Source organism: Marmota flaviventris, chromosome 17, assembly GCF_047511675.1.
Source record: "Marmota flaviventris isolate mMarFla1 chromosome 17, mMarFla1.hap1, whole genome shotgun sequence".
In the NCBI taxonomy this organism is placed as follows: domain Eukaryota; kingdom Metazoa; phylum Chordata; class Mammalia; order Rodentia; family Sciuridae; genus Marmota; species Marmota flaviventris.
Window position 1 is genome coordinate 18,449,776 of NC_092514.1, and position 20,581 is coordinate 18,470,356.

Consider the following 20,581-nt stretch of genomic DNA (forward strand, 5'->3'; position numbering starts at 1 on the left):
TTGCTGAGGCTGGCCCTGAACATGCAATCCTCCTCCCTCAGCCTCCCAAATCACTGGAATTACATGCGTGCACCACTGTACTTGGACATAAAAAATATTTTTCAGAAATAAATCACTGATAACTGAAGCTTCCTCTGTTCCCTGTTTCAGTCCAATTACCATATCTCACTTGTAAAATAAAACTCTATTCACAAAGTTGGCATATAACATATCTATTTTACAAATTAAAAATACATGGTAGCTTGTAGAGTTTCTTTAATTTTATTCAAATAGAATCATATCATGGATGATTCTCTTTTACTATTATTTTACTCAATTTTTAAATATTTCTCATTCTCAATAAAGATGCTGTTCATTTCTTTCAATATTGCATGCAACTCTCTTCTGTGACTACAACGCAGTTTTCATCCCCCTAGTGATGGACATAAAGGTTATTTCTATTTTTTTAGCCTTCACAGATGTTACAATGAGCATTCTTATATATGTTTCCATGGGCACAGATATGAAATTTTCTCTCACCTAAATATCTATAAGTAGTACTAATGAATCATTACTGATAGCCATATTCAGCTTAAATACAGATTACCAGATTCTCTTTGTAGTTGTACTAATTTAAACTTTTACCAGTAATAAACTTTAACCAGTAGTAGTAAATGGATAACTAGAGTTAATTCCAACCTCCATATTAGCTAACAATTAACACTGACACTCTTGAATAATATTTCTGACAATCTATGGTAAGAAATCATTTTTTGACTTATTTTTCTGATTATTAGAGAGGTGAAATATTTTATTCACATATTTAAAGATAATTTGTTTTTCTATTTCTACTAATTACTTTTTAATACCATGTGACTTATTTTTCCTATGAAAAAAATCAATAGCATTTAATTGTTACTAATACCATTTGATTAACCCCCACCCCTGGAGGGGGGGTCTTTTTCTGCTTTATTGGTAATTCTTTATCTATCTTAGATACTTTTTTGAATTTCCTTTTCCCATCTCTAATTTGAATTTTGCCTTTATTTAAGGCATTTTTTTTTGAGTCATAGGAATTTCCCAGAATTTTTTTCTCAGTACTGGGGATTGAACCCAAGACCTTGACCATGCTAGACAAGGGCTCTACAACCAAGCTACATCCCCAGCCTTAAGCATATGAGTTTCAAGAGAAATACAGGATGCCATCAAGTCAACCAATACATGCACTGTGGGTGTTCCAGAAGAACAAAATGAAAAAGGACCAAAAATGATATTCAAAGAAACAAGGCTGAAGACTCCCCAAATCTGGTGAAGGCAAAAGACACCAAATGAAATGAACTGAAAGAAATCCACAGTGAGACAATCAAATGGTCCAAAAGTCAAAGATAAAAAGCAGAATTTTGAAAGCAATAAGAGAAAAGCAACTATCACATTATAAGGAATTGTCCTAGGACCTCTCCCCACCCCCTCGCCACCCACCTTTAAAAAAAAAAATCTTGTGAGCCCAAAATAAGTGAAGTGATATAATCAAGTATGGAAAGAAAAAAACCCTGAAAATCAAGAGTACAATTCAGAAATAATGGAGAAATAAGGCTTTTGCAGAAACACAAAGGCTGAGGGAATTTATCACTACTAGACTTGTCCTACAAGATAGGCTTAAAGAATTTCTTCAAATTGAAACAAAAGATCACAAACAACAACACAATAGCATAAAGAAGAATGAAATCGGTTGATAAATATTTAGAAATACACAGAATACTGTATATTTAACTCTACCTTTAAAGATAAAAGATAAAAGTATTTATAACTAAATATAAATGGATGTAAGTTGTAATCACAAAAACATAAATATGTGAGGGAGCACTGAAGTGTAGAGTTGTTGTATATCATTGGATTTACATTGTTTTCAGCTTAAAAGAGGTGGTTATAAGACAGTTTATGTAAATCCCAAAGTTAACACACACACACACACACACACACACACATCTATGAATGAAAGTTGTATAAAGGAAATAAATACATGGGCTGAACAGATTAAAAACAAAAAAACAACAAGACCAAAATATATAGTCTCTATGAGAAATTCAGTTTAGATATATGATCACACATACGCTGAAAGTTAAGGGATGGAAAGAGATATTAAAGGGAGATTTTAACCAAACAAAAGCAGGTGTGGCTATACTTCCACCAGACAAAACAGGCTTTACATCAAAAACTTCCCAGAAGTGACAAAGAAAGATGTTTTATAATGATGAAGAGCCCAACCTGTCAAGAGAAGATAACAACCATAAATATGTATGTATCCAACATCAGAAAGCTTAAATATATAAAACAAAGATTGATAGTACTGAAGGGAGAAACAGCTATATATTAATAGTAGGAGACTTTAGTACCTAAATTTCAATAATTGACAGAACATTCAGATAGTAGGTCAATAAGGAATGAGGACTTAAATAATATTATACACCAAATGACCAACACACACACACACACACACACACACACACACACAGAACAGTCAAAAAAAAAAAAAAAAAAAAAAACCCAGCAAAATGCACATTCTTCTGAAGTATGCATGTATTTTTTTCTCCAAGATAGATCATATGTTAGGTTATAAAACAAGTCTTAACAAATTTAAAAAGTTTTAAATCACACCACGTATCTTTTCTCATGACAAAAGGCATAAAACTAGAAATCAATAGCAGAAGTAAAACTGGAAAATTCACAAATATGTGGACATTAAATAATATAGTCTTGAACAGCCTTTGGGTCAAAGAGGTCATCAAAACAGAAATTAGAAAATGCTTCAAGATAAATCAACATGAAACCACAACACACCAAAAGTCATGGTGGGATGCAGCAAAAGCACCTAGTTAGTGCTCAGTGCCTGCATTGACAGAGAAGGTAAATCACAAATAAGCAACCAAACTCTACAGTTCAAGGAACTAAGAAAAGAAGAAACTAAGCCAAAGGGTAGCAGAAAAAAATTAAATGACAAAGATTAAATAAAATCAATAAAATAGGAAATAAAAAGCAATAGAAAAAGTCTATGAAATGAAAATTGGCTCTTGAAAAGTAAACAAAATGAACAAACAGCGGCACTAAGAAGAGAATGTGTCCAATAAATAAAATCAGAAATGAGAGAAGAGGCATTACAGCTGGTTCTGTGGAAATAATAATCAGAAAATACTATAGACTATTATACACAAAGAAACTGGATCATTGAGGAAAACAAAATGGATAGACGTCTAGAAACACTCAACTTTCCATGACTGAATAATGAAAAATCTAGAAAATCTAGCCAAACTAAGGACTAGTGAGGAGCCTAAGTTATTTCGCCCAAAAAGAATACCCCAGGTCCTAATAGCTTCCACAGATTTCTACCAAATACTTAAAGAAGAATTTATACCAAATCTTTCTCAGACTCTTTCAAAATATTACAGAGGAGGGCTACTTCCAAACTCATTTTATGAATCCAACATTATTACCCTTCTATCAAAGCCAGACAAGTAGCATTGGGTCCAACATTTTTGCACGGAAGAGCAAAAACCTTGTCTTCTACAAAGACTGCAGCTTCATAGCCACCCTTTACATTTATCCTGTTTTATCTATGAAAGCATTTAGCTTTTACTCTTTTGCAAGGCTCCAAATTACAGAATACTTGCTGCAAGCAAGAGAACAAAGATTCCATACATACACAGTGATATTCTCTTTTCTGTGTTAAAAGACGGGGTAGATATACCCTCATTTCTCAGTCTCCCTCCCTGCCCTGGTAGTACTTTTCTGAAAATGGCAAAAAAAAGTAGCCAACCAAGGCCAATAGTTTAAAATTCTCTTAACAATTTCCCCTAACAATATAACCTCAATTAGTTTGTGGTCTGCAGGAGAGAGTTTGGCCGTATATTTTGCTACTCCTTTACACAGATGACAAGTTTTCCAGATGCAATATCTGTTTCATCACTTCCTTTAATAACTAATGCTATATTTTAGGTGTTGTTTGTACAACTTAGCACTTCCAGACGCTGAGCTGTGCATGTGTTAGGAACACCTTTAGCATGGCTTAAGCAAGGTGAAAATCTATTCCTCAGGTAAATGAAGTCATGAAGATGGACAGTCAGTGGCAGATGAAGTGGCTTCACAAAATCAAAAGAGAATTAGACTTCTTCCAGTTTATGGATCTACCTTCACCCTCCAAGTTTAACATTCAGGCTGTGTCCCCATTCCAGTAACAAACTGCATTCTAATGGGCAAAACATATTAGCCAGTATTTAGACCCAGAGGCATCAGGCTTACATACTACCTTTGTACAAGATCTTTGGCTATGGTTATAACCTAAAATTGACTGAAAATAAGTATTCCAAAACTTAGACACTTTTAAGAATCCTGAATTGACCTGCAAAAGCCTAGGACTGTTAATACTCAAACAATCCCTTGGCCCCTGAACTTGCATTAGCAAAAGGTGTTGTACATGATATCTAAAGGGGAAATGTGCTCTAGTGCCAACTTGATAGGTACCCTTGAAGGACTGTACCCAGAGGTCTAGGGCCATGGATGATAACAGACATGGGCGAGAACATTTCTTCCAGATCTCAGCACCAGGAATATTCTCCAACCCAAGAATGTTCTCCAAGTCCTAATCCGGTGCACTCACTGTTTATGCATGACAGGGTTGGATCATTGTTGTGAGCTTATGACTACTAAGCTTCCTATTTTCAGTGTGGAAGATTTAAGCATGGCCCTCTTCCTCCTCTGACATGATGTATTAGACCTAATTATCTTTAAATATTCAATCTGTGACTATAAGCAGCAGCCAGTGGAGATGGATGTAGACCCAAGACTTGGAACTAGAAGCAGCCAATTATTGAAAATTTTGCTCACACTTTGGAGATGGCCATGAGTGTGTCCCTTGTATAACAAAAACTCTTCCTATGAATATTTCAGGAGTCAAAGTGGGGAATGATAGAGGAGAATTCAGTTTCTATTCTCCCCTTCTTTGCTAGTAATAGTAACTCAGATTCCTGACTGAACTTTCATTTCCTTTCCTTATTTACATCTATATAGGAAAACATTTTTCAATTCTGGTCAATGCTATGTGAGTGAGGCTGTTTCTAAGAAATGTCTTTAAGAGACTGTTGACATGTGGCCTTTGCTCTCCTTCTTTTTTTTGTTTCTTCTTCCATCCTGATACCTGGAGCTTGGATTTGATGGTTGGAGTTATGGCCTTAATTTTTGATCGCTGAAAATAAAGTCTTATTCTAAAAATGGTGGACCCATGATTTGGAACTATCAAGGGTTCCTATGGCTTCCGGAAATTCAGCTGCCTACCTCATTTGCATAAGAGATAAATAGGCCTTTACGTTGTTTAAGTAACTATAATGTTGAGTCATTGTTTTCTCTCACAGTAAACCTAATCCTAATTTGTGCACTTTTTCAGGAAACCCCAACACTGTAGTGGAGATCAGCGGTAGGAAGGGAGGAGAGCAGAGGGAATCATGCCAAGGAGTCATTTAATTTGTACCTGACTCCCCTTATTTCTTTAATGAAATCCAGAAACCCCAAAGCAGAAACATACAAATCACATTCTCTTTTGTGTAACCAAGTCTGCTGAAATGGTCTCAAGTGCTCTGCGGCAGCCTGGGCCAGTGGCTTCACGGAGGGTGACGCTGGGACACGGCAAGTTAGGACAGCGGACTCCAGAGCAGGGTTGGTTCAGCCTGTGGGGCCATTGAGTGGCTGGAAGTCATTTTCTCCAGATGGCGCCTTCTGTTTCAAAGGCAGATTTTGAAGCCTCAGCAACTGATCAAAAAGACTTGTGAATATTGTTCTCTGTGTGTGATAACTGAAGTGGGATGTAGAGTTGCAGGAAATGGCTCGGTTTACTTCTGAAGTCAGTCTCACAGAGTTTTCCTTCTGGGGCTCTTTCTGTCTGCCTCGTTCTCTCTTTTTTAATTGCTACCTCCTTCCTCTTTCCCTCCTCCTCCTCCTCCTCCTCCTCCTCCTCCTCCTCCTCCTCCTCCTCCTCCTCCTCCTTCTTCTTCTTCTTCTTCTTCTTCTTCTTCTCTCTCTCTCTCTCTCTCTCTCTCTCTCTCTCTCTCTCTCTCACACACACACACACACACACACACACACACACTTCTCTCCCAAATTGAAGTTTAGATTCAGCTTGCCAATCATACACTGCCATTTTTTTTTTGACAGTAAGATTCAAAACTTCTCCCAGTTCCAGCTCTCCTGATCACTGGAAAGAGATGGGGAAGTGTTAAAAATGAATGTCCGCTAAGTATTTAAGAGGATAACACAAAAAGTATACAAATAGGCAAAATGAGCTTGCCTCGGACAGGTCTCCAAATTAGACAGTTTTGCCATTTGATATACAAGTGAATCTCAGCTCCCACAAGAAGATCTGCCAGAAATGGGAGACATTGAATTTTGCACCACTAACCAAGTATCATGGCACAACTTTAAAAAATTTCTCTGAGTATTTCTCTCATCCTCACTCAAGCCCCCATCCTCCAATCCCATTGGTTATTCACTTTGATGGGCAAGGGAGTGAGAATGGAATTCAACTGAGAAAGTGCAGAATTCTCCATCATCCCTATATCTCACGGTTAATCTGCTGTGACACCTTCACAACGGAGGCGTTTTCTAGCATTATTCTTTTTTGTCACTTCTCCTCAATCCTGCTGCAGTGATTCAACAAAACCGTTTTTATGAGCAAGTCTTTTCCTTACCCAGTGCTTCCAGTGGTCAGCAAGTACCATTAAGGCCTAAAGCCCACTGGCATTCCCAAGCAAATCTCCACCTACCTCTCTACCAACTTTGCAAACCAGTCACATTGAACTTCTTACCTATTCTATAAAGTTGCAAGTTGTTTCACAGCTTCTTTACTGTAAAATGCTCAGGAAGATTAATTTTCATGTCCAAAGTCACACACCTGGCAAGGAGTAGACTTGGGATTTAAACTCATGCACCTTTCCATTGGGCTATCCATTGTGCAAAATTCATATGGATATGTGGGCTGTCTAAATATGGATGTGTACACTGCTTGCCATTCTTGAAGTTATGAACAGACCTGCATTTCAACTTGCATTTTATTAGAGTGTATGCCTATACATTGGATAACCCCATCTAAAGATACCATCCATTGGTTCAACCATTCTGCTGGGTAACTTTGCAGCATGTATCCTTTAATTGTTTTAAATCTGATAATAAAGAGTATAGAATCGCATGATTTTGATTCGTATTTCTTTGGATCCAGGATGAAGTGACTTTTAATTCCCAGGTGATTTGCCTATTCATATCTTTTATCCATTTTGCTGTTTTGTGCCCATTGACTAGAAAACTCTTTAGCACCTTAAGGATATTTATCCTTTGCCTGTAATAAATATAAGTACACTTGTGCCTGCTTATGGCTTGTCTCTTAATCTCTTTGACATTTTATTATTTTTTAGTCTCTCTCTTAACTAAAATAAGAACTCTTTTACCTAAGTGACTATCAATAGACAGAATGCTTACATTGGTCTTGATTCTTTCTTTTTTTTTTAAGTATTTAATTTTTAGTTGTAGTTGAACACAATACCTTCATTTTATTTATTTATTTTTATGTGATGGTGAGGATCGAACCCAGGGCCTCACACGTGCTAGGCGAGCGCTCTATGGCTGAGCCACAACCCCAGCACCTCTTGATTCTTATTTAGTGGAAAAATCCACTCACAGTCTTGCAGCAGGAAGGCCACATTGACACATGCAGCTCCACCTTGCTGGAGAAACTCTTCTCTAACAGGGAGGCTTCATGTGCTCTACTGACCAGTTCTCTTACATTGAATCCATATATAAAATACATTTCATTACCCAGCATGCCCTCTGAGAGGGTCTTCTTGTTTCTGGCTCTTGTTAGTCTTTTCTTTTGTGAATCATTATCTACTTATCTATCCAAAGATATTTAAGTACCTACCCATGTGCTAGACATCGTTCAATTTTAAAAAAACACAAAATTATTATTGTTGATACTAAATAACAAACTTAGTACATACCTACATCATACAATGTTATAAAAATTGAAGCAGAACAAAGGAGCTAAGGAATAAAGGTATATATGGCTATGAGCTGAAACATGAATAAGGTTAAGCATCTTAATAGCAAAAGATTTGAAAGCGAAGACAGAAACTGCCATACAGATACCTAAGGGAGGCAAGTTCCAAGAAGGAGAAATGGGTCAATGCAAAGATCCTGAGGTGAGACTATACCCGGTATATTTGAGGAAAAGCAAGTGCTCAGCGTGCTAGAAGAGAGAAGGGAATGTGATCAGAAAGGTGGTCCCCTGTATAGTGGCATTATAAGGTAGGGTTTGCTTGGTGCCTACATGAAATTGGGTGCCACCTATGCTTTTAGAGCAGAGGAGTGATACCTGCATTTCAACTTGCATTTTAATAAGTTCAATCCAGTTTCTCTAATTAAGATTAGACTGCAGTCGGTACAAGGGTAATAACAGAGAATGTAGAATTCTGTGTACTAATCCTGTCAGATGATGTTGCCTGGGATCATAGAGCTTAATAAAGGTGATAAAAGTGATAGGCTCTCTGGATATCTGTTATAGCTTGAGAAAAAAAAATACCTGAAATAATCAACTTCTAAAGAGGGAAGATTTATTTTGCCTTCAGAGTTTTGGAGGTTTCAGTCCATGACAGACTGTCCCTTGGCTTTGGGCCTGTGGTGAGGCAGTAGGTCATAGCGGGAGCATGTGTATAGAGCAAGGTGTTCACATGTGGCCAGAGAGAGGGGGAAGGGAGAGAGAGGAAGAGGAAGGGGCTCAGGTCCCCATATTCCCTTCAAGGTCACGTCCCCAACGACGGGAAAACTTCCTGCTAGGCTCTACATCTTAGAGGTTCCACCACCTCCCCAAAGCACCACGGGCTGGGGACAAACCTTTAACAGAAGGGCCTTTGGGGACACTTATCCAATCCACAGCCTTTGTCAAAACTAAGCATTGCTCCGTTATTTGATGCATTCCTATCTGGACATTACTGTGTGTTAAACTCCAGGCAATTTTCAGATTGAACTAGGTCTGCACTGGTGTCCTTTCTCTCTGCCAGTCTCTCATCCAGGATGTTTTATTGCATGAAATCTTCGCGTCTTCTAGTCTCCTCTGGCCTGTGACAGTTTCTCAGTGCTTCTCTGTTTTCTCTCACCTTGACATTTTGAGGGACGCTGTTCAGGCATTTTATAGAATGTTTCTCACTTTGGGTTTTTCTGACTCTTTTTCATGCTTGGATTAGGGTCTCATCCCATCGGATCGAAGGATATCTGACATCAAGGTATCTTATCAAGAGCGGGGTTAATGGGAAAACTGGGAATGGAGCCACCATTTGACCCAGTTATCCCACTCCTCGGTCTATACCCAAAGGAATTAAAAACAGCATATTATAGAGACACAGCCACATCAATGTTTATAGCAGCACAATTCACAATAGCTAAACTGTGGAGCTAACCTAGATGCCCTTCAGTGGATGAATGGATAAAGAAACTGTGGCATACATACACAATGGAATATTACTCAGCAATAAAAGAGAATAAAATCATGGCATTTGCAGGTAAATGGACGAAGTTGGAGAAGATAATGCTAAGTGAACTTAGCCAATTTCCAACAAACAAATGCTGAATGTTTTCTCTGATATAAGTGGGGTAGGGAGGGGGAGCATGGGAGGAATAGACGAACTCTAGATAGGGCAAAGGGGTGGGAGGGAGGGGGCGTGGGTTTAGAAATGATGGTGCAATGTGATGGACATCATTATCCAAAGTACATGTTTGAAGACACGAATTGGTATTAATATAACTTTATATACAACCAGAGATGTGAAAAATTGTTCTCTGTATGTACAACATGAATTGTAATGCATTCTGCTGTCATATAGAAAAAAATTAATAAAATAAAAAAAGAGTGAGGTTAAATGATCACTTGATGAAGGTAGAGTGTGCCAGGTTTCTCCATTATTATTATGATGTCCCCCTCGCTCAGTGGTAGAGCACTTGCCTAAATATATGCAAGGCTTTGGGTTTAATCCCCAGGAATTAAAAAAAAAAATTTCCCCTTTTCTGGTGACTAAATCTAGTCCACTATCAAAGGTAATGAGTGAGAAAGAGAGTCTCTTTTTTTTTTCTGTTCTTTAACCAGAAACTTTAAAAATAAATAAATAAATAAATATCCATCTTCTGCCCATTGGTTTCTATAAGACAGCCACAGAGGCAACTCTACCTGTAGTCTCCCTTTTCTTGCTCTATCAAGATCTACCACAGTTTATTCCCTTATAAAAAACTTCCCAATTATCTCCACTCCCAGAGTTTCCACACACCCCTGAGAAATGCCTTACATAATTCTGTTTTGAAATATTTTCTACATTATATGTCTTTGAGAAAAGCGACTGAAGACTAAATTCCAGCTAAATGGATAAAGAGATAAATGTCTTTCACGAGTTTCTCCTTCCCTTCTCCTCCTGGAGGGAAGGCAGGAGATTTAATTTTTTTCCTCTTCCCTCCTCACAGTAACTGAGGTTGTAACTAACACTCAATAAATGCTTTTTATCAAACTGAATCCGATCAGTGATGGAAGAGCTTCTAAATAATCCACAATTCTCTCATCAAACTGTCAGACCCAATAAGTGCCAATAAAATTTGGAAGAGGAATTCAATTCCATGGCTGAGTCCCAATGACATTTTCTCACAAAGATTCATAATAATCATCATCACTGGAAGGCTGGGCTATTCATTCCCCTATTGTTCTTTGTAGCAGGGCTCTGTGAGCTTTGGGCTTTGCTTTGTTTTTGTTTTGTGTTTTCAAAAACAAAGAATAATGCACAGTGACTTTTGAAAAAAGCTCAGAGTTAATGAAATAGGACCAAGAGGGATAGAAAAGAGGAACTACAAAGGACAAATTAAATTCTGTCCTTTTTGGCTTGGAGGGTGCCAATTTTTGCATTTTAACAAGAGTAAAAAAAAATCATCCTTTGTCATGTCTGGGGCTCATGGAAGAGGGGATAACAAAGTGGTTCTTGTGGCAATACTGAAGACCTCCCTCTCCCTCCCCCTCTTTCTGTCATAAAAAATCTATGACCCTTGTGGAAATATTATAAAATACATGTAAAATAAAAGGAGGGATGTCTATAATTCTGGACAGATGGGAAAGAGGGAAAGGTGCACTATTGTAGACTTGGGGGTCCCTTTTGTGTTCATCTGCTGTGGGGAAGCTGATGGCCTAAACCTGAAGGAACCTGAGTATGGAGCAAAGAGTGTCCTGGAATGACCTTGACACCCCACATCAGGTAACTGGGACAGCACCCTGCAAGGGAATCTGGGAGAAGACAGAAGTCAAGATGAGGCTCAAATGGCCATTTGAAACAGAAAGGTCAGCACCCATTTCTGTTTTCTATCTTTCTTTTTCTTCGTCACCTAGGGAGGAAGAGGTGTTCACTTATTTCTCATTTGCTGAGACAAAATCTGAGTGCCATTTGGAATGGGAGGCTGAGATTCTCTTTGGAGACGTGGACTAAGGATGAAACTATTGCTCTGTATTAATTTTGGCATAAGTGAGAAAATAAATCATGGGGTAGCATGAGGGTCAGCAAACCCTGGCCCATGGGCCAAATCCAGACACTTTTGTAAATAAAATTCTATTGAAATACAGCATGGTCTTTCTTTTACATGTCATCTGTAACTGCTTTTCTACCACAGTGGCAGATTTGAGTAGTACAACGGAGACCTAGTTGCCTGAGAAGACTAAAATATCTGACCTCTTCCATTCAAAGTTGGTCGATTTCTGTTGTACTTAACGGGAAAATTGACTTGGAGTTGATATATCCAGTTTCTAGTTCAAGGTCAACCTCTGTCATTTTTTGTGACTTTGAATAGGTCCTTTCTCTTTGCTTTGTCTCAGTCTCTATTTGGAAAGAAGATTCCTAATTTTCCTTCCAACTCTCATGCCCAATGGGAAAAGACAGACCAAGATTCCCAGCCAGCAAGCCATGCAGGGTCGGCAGACAAAAGAAACAACCCCGGAGAGATGGTAATGATGAGCAGGGAGAAGGTTTCCCATCCCTTTCCCTGCCACCTCTTTTGAGTCTTTATAAGCAACCTATCTCTTGCAAATTGCCATAGAACTTAGAACCAATGTTTAAATCTCTTTTAACCGAAAGATTGAGCCTATTTGCATTGTTGTGGATTCTGATACATTCAGGTTCATTTCTACCATCTTATTTTTACTCCCTCTCAGTGCTTCTATCACACCTCTCTTGCACCCAGATTTACATCATGCTAATCCACTATTTTGTTCTAGTAATCATGGCAACCTGCTCCACCCAGATTTAACCTGTGTATCCTGATAACAACCCACCTCAGCTAAGTTCCTTTCCTTTCTTCCTCTGCGGAGTCTCCATTGCCACCACATGGGATGCCTCTGAGAACACTCTCATTGTTGTGATGCATGCACAAACTTGGGAGTGGGAAGCAGCTCATACCCCCTGGCCAATGGGTAATGGATTGAAACCAGAAAATAAACCCTCCCCTCTTCCATGCCCAGGTGGACAGCTCTGGGGTATGTGCTTCATGGCTCCTCAGAGGATGCCTGTAGGGATTCAATGGCAGGTATGCAAATTATGGATCCTGAACTGACTTTCTACCATCATTCCCTTTTTTGCCCTTTCCTACATAACACTTCTCTTCCATGGGTCAGTTCCTAAATAAGCGGTCTGTACACCCTAGATGCGCCGCTGCTGCCGCCTCCTCCTCCTCCTCCTCCTCCTCCTCCTCCTCCTCCTCCTCCTTCTTTTTCATTGTTTAAGGAGTATTAATTTCTTCTATTTCCTTTTCCTTCCCTTCTCTTACTCTTGGAAGGACTGAAGTATTTTCCTTAATACTCTGTTTTTATTTTCCTTTCCAGATTTGGAATTTGCACACGTTTATGTTTTTTAGTGTCTATCTTTGACAGAGTTAACATGCTAATTTTTAGCATACAGTTAAGTCAATCTTTACTTTCCTCCTGAAAATATAGAGTACTTAAACTATTTTTACTCTGAATGACCAATGTGGCTTATGTGATATTATTGTGCGGTAGTTTAGCTCTGTGTTTTTAATTCAATAAATAAGATACAATTGCTATGTTGCTTGTACCATCAGTAGATGTACCAACGAGTACCATTTTCTTTACTTGTTATCCCTTATAGTCTCAACTTTCTTTTTTTCCTGAAGTAAATATTGGAAGTTCTTATAATGCAAGTCTATACTGATTGACTCTGTAAGATTTTGCTAATCAGAAAATGTCTTGGCTCAAATCTTGTTTTAGAAAGGTAGGTCAGCTGGAAGCATAATTCTAGATGCATAATTTTTTTTTCCCCATCATACCACAAACTTCTGGGTATCTCTATTGCCATTGAGAATTCAAATATTAGTTTGTTTGCTTTTTTGTAAATAACACGTTTGTTGTTGTCTTTTTTAACCTTAGGCTTGTTTCCTTTGTGCTTATTATTTTACTATGATACAACTAAGTGTGGGTTTCCTTGTTTTTTTTTCCTGCATAAAGTTTATCAGGCTTCTTGAATCTAAGGAGTCAGTCTCTTCATCAATTCTGGTAAATTCTCAATCATCGAACTTTGAACATTTATTGTTCTCTTCTTTTTATTAAGCAACTAGAACTCTGAATACATGCATGTTTAACCATTCTTGCTCTTTCATGTCTCTCAATACCTCTTTCAGTTTCTTTCTGATGTGTTTTCTCTCTGTGAATCTTTCCATTTAATACCTACAGGTCTGCTTTCTAGTTCATGATCTTCTCTTCACCTCAGTCCAAGATCTGAGTTTTAATTTTAAATATATATATATTTTAAAAACTGCCTTGAGATTTTTGATAGTCTCTTGCTTCTTACTCATAGTTTTTATTTACAGTTATATTTAAACATATTAAGCCTATATATTTTATATCTATATCCTATAATTTTAATATGAAAATTTTAAGATATAACTCTGTTGCTTATTCTGTTGTCAATCATGATGCTTGGTGACCTTATATATTTCACATTTTTTTTTTGTCAGCATACATTTGCTTAAATTCTATCAGTGGAAATTCTTCTTAGGCCTGTATTGAGGTAATGAAGGAACAGTATTTGCTTTTGCCCCAGGTTTTGGGAAAAGTCTGCCAAATCTGATTTGTTTTTAAGTAAAATTCACAATATCGGGCTACATAAAAACTGAGAATTCAGTGTACAAACCCCTGAGAAACCAGCCATATCTGTGGATTCTTAGAGGAAACTCTCCTCATCACCCCTCCCATCCACAGCCAAGCATAGGCTCCCCTGGAATTTGCCTGATGGATCCTTGTCTTAAGAATATATGCCATCATGTGCTCCTGATACATGTTGGGTTCTCTGATCTGCTTTCTTCTCCTGCAAAGGCCAAGGGATTTGTCTCTTGCCTCTGATTTGCATATAGTCATTAATGCCAAAGTCTAGACTTCTCACATCAGTAGATGTTGCAGGCAATTAGTGGCTCCAGGGGCCTTAGCTCCCAGGATCTATGCACCCACATTTTTTCTGCCTTCAGGAGAATAACTTTGCTCTTGTACAATTTCATCTATGTGTTTAAAAATATGTTCAATCAGTATTTTTTTTCCTGGAATTTGTGTTTGGTAGTGAAAAAGTTTCAGAATAACTACTTAATCTACCATATATCCCCAAAGAGGAGATTTTCATAAGAACTAGAAATTACAAATTTGATGCTGAAATATGTTTTATTCCCCAATGCTTCATGTTCCACCAAAGAAAATCAGCCAAAACATGTTCTTGTTTGCACGAAAACTCTTTGACATCACAATGTAATTATTTTTCCTTCTTATGTAAAACAAGTGTATTAACCAACATGAGTATTTCATATTGTTTGTAAGTATACAGGCAAACTGTAAGTGCCTTTACAGAAAATGGGCTTCATAGCTATAACAAGGAATAAAGATGTTATATCTGCAATTTCTTTTCTGAAAATCTCTTTTTGTTTAGAAATCATGTTTATGTGATATCAATAACTGTACCAATAAAACTGACCTTAGGTGCTTCAAATAAGTTAGGAAATGTAATTTTCCATAATCACATTTTCTGCACCAAGAAAATATTTAAAAGAGGCCAATAAGAAATTGTCATGTAAAAGATTGGCTATGTGGTCATGGGAAAAATCCCTTTGTGCTCCCAGCCCCATCATTGATAAACTTAAACCATCTCCAACATTCAATCTATTTGACCTATTAGTATTTTCCTTTTTTTTTTCTTTTTATGCATGGAAGGTGTAGAGTTAATGGTAGCATTCCTCTGGGTTTTGTAAAGGGGATTTTTTTCAGTACTTTGAATTGAACCTAGGGCCTTGCACATGCTAAGCAAATACTCTACCACTGAGCTATACCCACATCCTGGTAAAGTGAATTGCATTAAGTTATAACAGGAAACCTTGTAGCTAGAGACTGTTATAAGGTTGGCTCCTAGAATTTTGAAAATTTCCCTTATTGTCATGATGAAAAGAATCAAGAAGAACTCAGCCCAGAGGAAAGAATACATACCCAAACATACAGAATAATGCTAACCAGTTTCATTTCTTATACATAGAGCTATTATGTGAAGTGAAATTCCACACAAATGATGCTTTGTAGATCACTCCAGAGCTTATAACATATCTCACATGAAGTGTTTTTGTAAAAAAAAAAAATTATTAGTATTTTTATGTTTCCATGTGTTGTTCTTAACATAAGGGGAAAAGACAGTAAGCCAGCCATCACCATCTCACCTAGTCATAATGTGCAATCTGGACTTGTCCAGATTCTGTTAACTGGGGTACCAATATTGTTTCATCTTGCTCTTTTACCGACAGTCTTCTCACAGATCTTCTGAATTCCGGGGTCTCTCTGCTACTGTCAATGTCCAAAGCAAGAATTGCCATTTCTATGATAAATTTTCTCATCTGCATGTGGTATTTATTATTTCTCAGACCATTCAATATCTAAACTTCCATTCCTATATCCATAAAATTCTTCAGCTTGCATCTTGCAGATCCGTGACCCGGGTTCTGCCATAGAAATCTGACTTTCTTAGACAAAATAATGGATGACCTATCTCTAGAGCCAGCTCAATATCTTACACATTAGAAGCCTTCATATCTTATTTATTTAATGAGTAAATAAGTTTTGAAATCAGACATCCAGAGTCATTTTCATTATGATTTTGATTATCACAGCTAGTCTGTAGTTGGTCCCTGATATCCATTAGACACAGTATCTGGGCACACATTTCCAGAAATTTCTATTCTGTCTTTTAATTCTGTTAGTCCTTTTCTTTCCCTTGAGACCTATTTTATGGAGCAATCAATCCATGGATGACTATGTTCAGAAAATATTATAAAAAAGATCAGAGTCACAGAAAATTTTTTAATTTATTTTTCTAGGAAGAAATCTACAAGAAGAAAGAGCTGAATTAAAATCTAAGAGAAAAAAATGTGCTATAAAGGTGTATTAAGAATTGTAATGCAAAAAAAAAATAAGAGAGCTCATGTATAATGGCATAAGTTGGCGTGAACATACTATACAGAGTTACGAAAAATTGTGCTGTGAATGGATAATTATGAATGTAATGCATCCACTATTGTCATGTATGTAAGAAATTAAAAAAAAATCTAAGAGAAGATCTGTTGCTACCCAGATCTACTGAACAGAATAAATCGAGACAAGTGGTGTTGAGAAATGGGGTATGGCCAGAAAAATCACTGTATCGCTTCATACAAGACCCCTCCTTCTCTAGAGCCTCAGTATTCACATAGGAATGATGATCAAACATTAAGGTTATAGGATCCCTGTCCAGTTCTGACACTGTATTTTCTGGGGAGAAAACAGAAATTTCAGTCCACAATTTCTCTTTCACCCAGTGAAAAATCCCCTGACACAAACCAAACAGAAGAACCAGAGAAGGAGTTGAGCCCTATTATCATGGGTGGAAACTGGGCCAAAACTGGTGAAGGACCCAGCTGCTGGAAGCCTATTAGCAGCAGCTCGGATTTCCTGGTTCCAATGGGTTACAACGCACTCAGGATTAGCTTTGCCCACAGCCTGTGGTTAATGATGTTTGTATGGTAACAATCTGCTGTTATGCCGACAGAATGCCTGTAAAGACTATGTTCGGATTTTTGAGAGAGGCCGTGTATCCCCCCACCATGGATGGCCAAGCCACTCAGAGAACAAAAAAGACTCTGGTATATGTTGCCTCACACCCGTCCAACATGAGGCTTTGAGCATCCGTCATTACAATGCTAGAGGCAGTTGGCATCCTGCACCATGAAATAGAGTATTAATATCCACCAAAGATGCCTGACTTCATTCTCTCCTCCATTACTATTATCAATTTCTTCCCCTTTATGCTTTCTTTCCTTTTCTTTCATTGCAAGCTTTACAAAGCCTCCAAACATTCCGAGTGAGGGCAGGTGGAGTAACCATTTGTGTGTGTGTGTGTGTGTATATATATATATATATATATATATATATATATATATATATATGTTGTTCAAAACATTACAAAGCTCATGACATATCATCTTTCATACATTTGATTCAAGTGGGTTATGAACTCCCATTTTTACCCCAAATACAAATTGCAGAATCACATCGGTTACACATCCACATTTTTACATAATGCCATATTAGTGACTGTTGTATTCTGCTACCTTTCCTATCCCAACCATTTATATTTTAACAAGATTCTATATCCTCATCATGCAGCATCTAACACAGAATCTCACAGCATAGATGCTCAAGGACAGCCGAATCACGGTTGGCTTTATTTTTGGATTCCACATTTCGTTTTTATCCAAGAAATCAATCGAAATGAAATACAAACACCACCGTACCTCTCCTGGTAGACTTGTGGATTCAGGGATGCTGGGAATAGATGGAATTCACTTGGATTCTTTCGCTTAAGATGATGAAATCAAAGTGTGTGGCAAAACACTTTGTACGTATGCTTAGGAAGTAATTATGTTCTTGTAGACTTGGCATTTAGTAAGTTAGTAAGTTACAGCCGTTTGACTCAGGAGCAAGTCGTAAATTTTAGAGGGGAGCTCCGGGGGCTTAGTTGTGAAGAAAATGACTCCTGTCTGATTGAGAATATAATTACAAAGATTCACACAAAGTTACACACACACACACACACACACACACACAAAGACCATGATCTTCAGTCTTTGGGGGTTTCTGCCAAGTTGCATGAAAGAGAAAAGTTAAGTTCTAAAAAACGAGACAGGAGATAAAAGCTTCTTTGGGATCGCAGAGGAAAAGAGCCCTAGAGAGAGAGAGTGAGAGGGATAACAAAAGGTAGCTTTCACTGGAGGGAGCCCAAGGGACCCAGAAAGCCCATGAAAGAGGGAAGCCTGAAAGAATTTCCAAACCAACATAGGCCAGTTAAAGATCAAGGACAAAGCTGCCTGCTTGGACCTCGATAGTCTCATTTTTTTTTTTGACGTTGGCCTAGAAATACCTCTATTTCAACACAGTATCTTTTATGTTTATCATTGGTCTTTTTATGAACATTCTTTTTTCTTATCTATTGGAAAAAAATCTTTCCTAAAATTTTCTCCCCAGGAACAAGGGTATAAATGAACAGGCTAGTTCCAAAATTTAGATGAATAGAGGAATGTGATGCAGGACAAAAGAGTCACCTGCAATAGTATTTTTTTTAAAGTCCCAAATGTCAGCTTCCTCCATTATTATAGGTGATCAGCTTTGAGTGGCAGTTACATCAGTGTTGCTGTAATGTCCAAACACGTAGTGGGTATCCCACCAGGAAAACACAGCAGTGTCCCCAATGATGGAAAAAAAGCATTGTGACCGACAAAAGCAGAACAGTGACAACGAAAAGAAACTGGTGACCAGACATATTGATTCCAGAGGTAAAAATACAAAAGGAGGTGAGTGAATCTATTCCAGAATGCCACAAGAATATCACTAAGTGCTAATATATACATACACTTGTAGAAAGCCCCCAACACTGAAATCAATATTTTCACTCTTTTTGCAAACTATAATAACGTGGCTGATGAACAGTGATGCTCCTTTCGATCTGAATGAACATCCGTATACCTTTTTTCAGACGGGACAGGGCATGGGGAATTTGTGAGGCACATGATTACAATGAGTTGTGTCAAACTGTTGGCTTCTCTGTGGGACTAGACCTCAGTTATGCACAGTTATGGGTGCATATGATTTGGGGGCCATAAAATGATGGTCTTTAGAAGCTCATAGTTTAAGGGGGAAGGGATTCTCATACAAATATTTTAAAATGTTAATGTCATATAGCAGATGCTAATTTTAAATTGGGAGTAAGCTCCAGGCAGCAATAGAGTTATGAACAAAGCATATCTTCTGGTTGGTTTAACTCCCACCTCTATCACTCAGAAACCTGAGGTCTGTGGCATGTGTCTTAGCTCTTCCAGCCTCTGTGTGGAGGGTAACATATCCCACGTTGCAAGGAAGTGGTATTGGATGGCAGGCAATGTGGATAAAGCACATAGCAGGTGATAAAAGAAACTGGTGATGTTTAGCAATTGGTGATATTTCTGTGGGAGCAGAAATATAGAAGAGATGACTGTTTGGTAGAAGCACTTGGAAGCTGAGATACTATTGAGTTGATTGAGGCAGAGGAACAAAAAGTGGGCATCCCAGAAGATTTCCCAGAAGAGAATAGAATCATGGCAGCGGGGAAGATAGAAATACAAGTCAAATGTCATGCACATGTGAAAATAAGGGTATGGAAATTAGGTATGGAAGGGAACAGAGTGGAGAGGAAGAATATGCAGGTTGGACCATGGACGACTTTGAGCCCTTAAGGAACACAGTGTGTGTTTTCTCCTGTAGGCAGTGAACACCCCCTGGATGTTTTTAAGTTTGGGAAAAATATTTTTCAAATATCAGTCTCACGGACCTGGGAAGGTTGAATAGCCATGGAAACAGTAAAATACTGAGAGACTGTGGTGAGTGACCCATTTGGAAAGAACACAGTGAAGAAAGATTATTAAGCCGAGGTTGGTGGCTAATTGGGTGAGAGAAGGGACAGGGTCAGGATTTCAAATCCAGGCACATAGGAGAATGAATGGTATTAGTACTATGGATGGAAAGGTGAAAATTCAAGAAGGATATTCATTTAAATAGGAAAAGAATCAGCCAGAATTCTATTTGAGCTACAGTATCTCACATTTCTATTTAAGTTCTTTCTACTGTCCCAGAGACTACATTAATTAAATGTTTCCTCCAAAGAATCTCCTTTAATCCACACGACACTAGTAAATAAGAGTCACCATTATTATTCCCATTTTATAAATAAGGAAAGAAAGGATGAGAAAGATAAAATACATGTTCACTGCCATAAGAGCAGGATACTAACCCAGTACCCACATCTGACCTGTTTGCCTTCCCTCCTTGTTAGACTGCAGCTACAGGTGTACAGGTCATGCTGAAAGTGGGTGGTAAGGAAATGAGAACCGTGGTGGACAGACCACTTAATTTACCTTTTTGTCCAGATTTTTACGATACCAGAATACAGCT

At 37.9% G+C, this 20,581-nt stretch overlaps 1 pseudogene; it reads right to left on the reverse strand.

The window, feature by feature from the left end:
• The window catches only part of LOC114108405 (serine/arginine-rich splicing factor 10 pseudogene), a 135,685-nt pseudogene extending 122,884 nt beyond the window's left edge, over positions 1–12,801 (reverse strand).
• Between the last annotated feature and the right edge of the window lie 7,780 nt (positions 12,802–20,581).